This window comes from Camelus ferus, chromosome 10 (genome assembly GCF_009834535.1).
Source record: "Camelus ferus isolate YT-003-E chromosome 10, BCGSAC_Cfer_1.0, whole genome shotgun sequence".
In the NCBI taxonomy this organism is placed as follows: Eukaryota; Metazoa; Chordata; class Mammalia; order Artiodactyla; family Camelidae; genus Camelus; species Camelus ferus.
The window spans coordinates 13,513,072-13,519,071 of NC_045705.1; positions in this window are offsets into that span (position 1 = coordinate 13,513,072).

Sequence of the window (6,000 nt, forward strand, 5' to 3'; positions counted from 1 at the left end):
TCCTAAAGTTCTAACCAATAATAGCAACATCGATATTATCTCCCAAGCAGTATTGAACAAATCTGAAATGATCATGTGTCAATTGAGTTTTAGATGTTCATGATGTAGACATTAATCTGAATCATACCATAGCACGATCACAAAGGGACCTTCTCTACAATCAAGTGATTTTCCTAATTTTGCCTAAAAACTTGAGCTAAATGGAGCAATGACATAATTGGAACTTTACTTGACATGTTTGAGGATATCTCATGCTTTAATTTCTAACTTATTTTTCAAAAGCAAAAATGTAGAATTTTAGACTTTCTTGTGGTGCTGTATTAGTAATGTGCCTTTTATTTTCTGCTTTTTCTCCCATATCTCACTTTCCATTTTTCTGTAGATAATTGCTCCATCTTCCATATAAACTGCTTGTACCCAGTTTCTTATCTCAAGATTAGCTTCTGGGAGACTACAGTTGAAAGCAAAAGGTTATCAAATAACTTCTACTTTTATAACTCTCTAAATGACAAAAACAAATGCACATGAGTGGAAGATATGGCAAAGGATGTCTTATTGTTACTGTTATTTCCACACCTTTCTTTGTCATTTTGTAATACCAATAACACATGAATTCTAAATTCTAAATTTAGGAAAAATAAAGATTACTTCTATATTGTCAGCAATATATTCCTAGCACTATCCTGTGCCTGGTTCATACCTACTTCAAACAAGTCGGCTGCAATGTGAAATAAACTGATGAATTAGAGTTCTTGCCTCCAGTGACCTCAAACTGTAATAAATAATAAACTCTTCATTAACACAAACTAGCAATCATTAAGTGCCTTAAAACATGGAGTGCTGGAGGAGTGCTTTCTCATTGTTATACCTACTTATTAGTAAGAAAGAATAATAAACCGGCTTTTATTTGTTACCTTATAATTTACACAGCATTTTTTCCATAGATTTTTTTTCTAATAATTGAGACTTAACTGTATACACATTGCTTGACTCTCAGAACTCAGAACTAAAACCATTTATGCCAATATCTTTATTCCAGGTAATTCTTGCCCAAGAAGATAAGGCTGTAAACCAGTAACTAAATGGACTGCTTACTTTAGGAGATTTGTGCATACCAATGTGTCTAGACAATAATTTGCTCATTTGGGAAGTTATGTTGAGAAACACAGACCCTGGCATCTTCCTGAAAGAGCCTACTAACTACATCATTTGAATTAAATACTGATGTTTTCTTTAGAATATTTGTAAATGAATTTCGTCTAATCTGCAAGTCACACCCCCAAATAATGAGTTTTTTTTTATTTTGACTGATTTTTATTGGTATGAAAATATTATTGTTTCTTTAGGTTTTTTTGTTGTTGTTTTTTGTTTTTTTACTGTATTGAGAAAAGCAAATACCTTGTAAGTTGTATGACACCTTGTTGTAAAAGGACAATTTCTGTACCTGATATGGATCTATTTTTAAAGCAAGTACAGAAACACTATTGGAGGTCAGTTTAAAGTGCAATAAGGAACACTTTTAATGCAGATTAATTTCCCAACTTGCATGCCCTTGTAAGGCTGTACACGCTCTATCCTCTGACTAGAATGCTTTCCCCACTTCTATCTTTGTGCTAAGCTTTTCCTTTGAAACAGATTAAGGTCTATCTATTATTTTCTCAAAAGGTAAAAACCAGCCCATTTTGTATTCACAGGAATACAATCCCCAGCCTTCTTTGAAGTTGGAATCATGCCACTGGAATTGGCAGATTTGATAATAAAACATCTTGTGTAACCCTCCGCAATCAGTCTCTCTTGCCCTTCCATGTGATGTCTGATGCCACAAGCTTAAGATGTTGTGTCCCTTCTTGGAGTTACTGCCTTAGGAGAATCTAGCCCTCATTAGATTATTATACAATTAAAAATAAACCCTTATATTATGACACAGATACTTCGGAGTTGTTTGTTAATAGCAACTAGCATTAATTACACTAATACACAAAGTTGAGTCAGATATTCAGTACTTGGGTTCATAAATTTGTTACATCACAGTGATAGATGGGAGAGAAGCAAAGAGTTTTAGTGGAAAAGCATCAGTACGGTCCGCCCCCCCCCCCCAAGATTCACTGAGAATGAGACATCCCTTTAAAACTCTAAATATGCCAAACCTTATAAATAGAAATCTACTTTTAAATATTATCTTTCACTTTCACTTTTCATTAATTTTCCAAAAACAAGAAAACCAGACTCTAAAGACAAAGTGTAGTAATTATAATCAATGTCGTATCTTTCTGGGGGGGAAAAAAGAAAAAGGTCCATTGAGGTTATAAGTCATTGAACAATGGGCATTGTTTGACTTTGGTGGATTGCTGATGTATGTTTGTAAAAGATTCTATTCTGAAGAAATTCTGTTCTATTCAATTCTGAAGGGAAGCACATATTCTGAAAGACTGGCCTCTTTTTTTCTCTAATTTTAGTCCTCCATTTCTAACTCTGTTAATGTATTGCTTGCTTCCCACTTTTAAAAGGAATATTTTACTACCTGTCCTCACGCCAGGTAAGACTTTCACAGACAGTGTACTTAAAGGTCAATTGTATTATGTGCTCTTTGAATTCAGAGTGACACTCAGACAAAAGTCGGCTCCCGGCACACTCGCATTGCTTTCATCAGATGACTCAGGCTGTGCTGCAAACACATCTTCTGTAACAGTTCAGCATTCAGAAAACCTGTCAGGGGCACTGAGAGGGTCTAGGAGAAAGGCTTCCTGATATCTTTATGGTCATTTATAATGTAGACAGTCATGTCCAGCCACGAAAATGGAGGCATTTCTAAAACTACAGAAACAGCATAAAAATCATTGTCCTTAATCGGTATGTCTCATGTTTTTTCACGCATTGTTTTAAACAAACAATCTCATTTAAAAGCATTTTATTCCTGGCAGCACTCTTCTGGGGGAATGCTGAAAAATATAAATTTCAAATCAAGCATGAAATATTGCACCATTTCTAATTACCAAGTCCCATGAAAATAGTAGATCTGATTGGATGTAACACCTGGAGACCTATGGCATGGTGTATTAAGAACACCTGTTGTCAGGCAAAGTGACATCTAAGATGCTGGCAATGTCTCCCAATTCAGATGCTTAATATTTGCTTAGGGTAAAGCCAATAACATTCAGAGTAAAACTTGCTGTCAGCCAAAAGGTAACTGCATCAAATGGGCCATGGAGGTTTGTTGTTTTTGTTTGTTTTTCTTTTTTCATTTCCTGCCTGCATCATTATCACACAGTTCATTTTCCCAGTGGCTCCTTATTAATCTATATATATATATGATGCAACAGGTATATTAAAATTCACTCATCCTTTGCTGACCTGGACTTTAATGAGTGCTGGCAGGTGTTTGTTTTCATTAAAGGACAATATGTCCTGGACAACAGTTGTACAAATCTCTTTAGTGAATCTCTCGGCAATAAAAGTTTAATATGCTTTTGTTGCCATTACTTTTTATTGCGTGTGGCTCCCTTCTTCCCCGAGTACGGTCTGCCTGGTGGATGCTATTACGTTTGTCCTCATGGTACGGTATGCAGTTGTCAACTATTATTATCCCAGTTTTACAGGTGCCAAAACAGACATACTGGCATTTGGTAGCTTCCTTCACATCACAAAACAGAACTGAGGTTGGAGCTCTTTCCTGTACTGACTAGGTCACCTATAAATTTAAATAGGAAGAGGAGGAGGCACTTAGAGAAGGGTCAGAAGAGGGAGACGGGTATAGCTTTTATTATCCACCATAATCTTTATTTTTATAGGTTCGTTTAATCTTATTTGTCAGATCTGTGTGTGGGAAAAGTTAGGGTTTGAGCTTCGAAATCTCGTGCATTATCAGAAGCAAATAAAAAGGCAGGGCCAATATTCGAAACAAGCTGACTGCTAGGACTATTCTCTCTGCATTTTGAAGGTAAGTTTGTCATTACTCCTAATAGTTTGTCTCTGTCTGTCAGAGGGACTGCACAGAAACAGCAAATGTTACTTAGATATCTGGACTTTGTATGTTTAGAGAAGTAGAGATAAATCTCAGAAAGGAAACAATGACCAGGTATAGAAAAAGCGAGTTTTGGATTTGAGTTGATGTGGACCTGAAGTGTGTCTCTGCCTCTCATTAGGTGTAAAATATTTACTACATGTTTAATTTTTATCCACCTCAGTTTCCCCATCTGAAAATAGATAAAAGCTGACCTACTTTTTCTAAGTGAAATAAGCCAGAAGGAGAAAGAGAAATACCATATGAGATCGCTCATATGTGGAATCTAAAAAACAAAAACAAAAACAAACAAACAAACAAACAAACAAAAAAGCTTAAATACAGGACAGAAATAGACTCATAGACATAGAATACAGACTTGTGGTTGCCCGGGAGGCGGAGGGTGGGAAGGGATAGACTAGGATTTCAAAATTGTAGAATAGATGAACAAGATTATACTGTATAGCACAGGGAATCACAGAGGAAAAAATGTGATAATGAGTGTGTATATGTCCATGTATGACTGAAAAATTGTGCTGAACACTAGAATTTGACACAATATTGTAAAATGATTATAAATCAGTAAAAAATGTTTATAAAAAGAAAAAAAAAGCTGACCTACTTTGCTGAGGTGATGCAATAATTAAAGATAATGTAACTTTCTTGTACATATACATGTTCAGTCAGTAGTAACTATCATTATTTCATGTATTTCAGATACGTTCAAAGAAGGAATATCATAATTGAATCTTTTTTTAAATTGATGTATAGTTGATTTACAATGTTGTATAGTTTCAAGTGTACAGCATAGTGATTCAGTTATACATACGCATATACTTACACATGTATTCTTTTTCATTACAGGTTACTACAAGCCATTATATGTAGTTCCCTGGGCTATACAGTAGGACCTTATTGTTTGTCTGTTGTGTACATGGTTTATTTATCCCTCCCTCCCTCCTTCTCCGACTGGTAACCATAAATTTGTTTTTGACATCTGTGAGTCTTTCTGTTTTGTCACAATTGACTCTTCTATGTCCAATCCATGTGGAAACAGGGTAATGGAAACTCTAACACATGCTTGGAAAAATATATACCATGTGATTGATTTTAGATGGCATCTCTATTGTAATGTATTTCCTAATTCCTCTCTATTTGCAATTTTAATGAAACATAGATTCTGAATTAAAATGATACAGGTAAGATTTCATTGTGTCATCGAGTATCTTTTAAATGGTACTTTATTATGAGGCTGACAACAATGAAAGTCTTTCTAAACATAAAGCAGTCAGTAGCCACTAAATTGTATCTATCACAAGGTAAAGTTGATGATAGAACCATCAGAAAACAAAGTTCCATTAAAAAGTTCAATACAAATTAACAACCTCTTTCACAGTTAAAAATAAGCAGTTAAACACCAATACTTGGTCAAGAAACATACAAGTGTTTTTATATATACATCTATATTTGTAGGAAGGTCATCACTTCTGTCACAGTTAAGAATGATTAGACAGAGTGTACAAAGACCTTTGACTTACGAGAATCTTATACTCTGCTGATTTTTCATACCTTTGCCTGTTTATTTGAAAGAAGTCATAAGATGATTCTAACTGTAAAAAATTTCCATAAAATTTTCATATTTTATAATGGAAACCTGAATGTTAAGGATGCTGAATCAAAGGATAAGTTTTTATACTTGTAAATCAAAAAAGAAAACAGAACAATTTTGTTTGCACATAATCCAAGCTATAATAGTCTATAGATTGAAAGCATAAACAAAACACCAAAATGTTAGAAACCATTTGGTTTTATTGAACTCTAACTAATTCAGCTGTGAACATTATTGCTGTTATTTAATGCCCCAAATTTGTGTTTGAATTTAAAATGTTCACTTTAAGATCAGATGAACTGAAAAGGCCTTTTTACAGTATCCTTAATAGACAAACTGAAAAATTTTTGAGGCAATAGGTACAGCTCAGACTAAGCAAATAAGAGAGAAA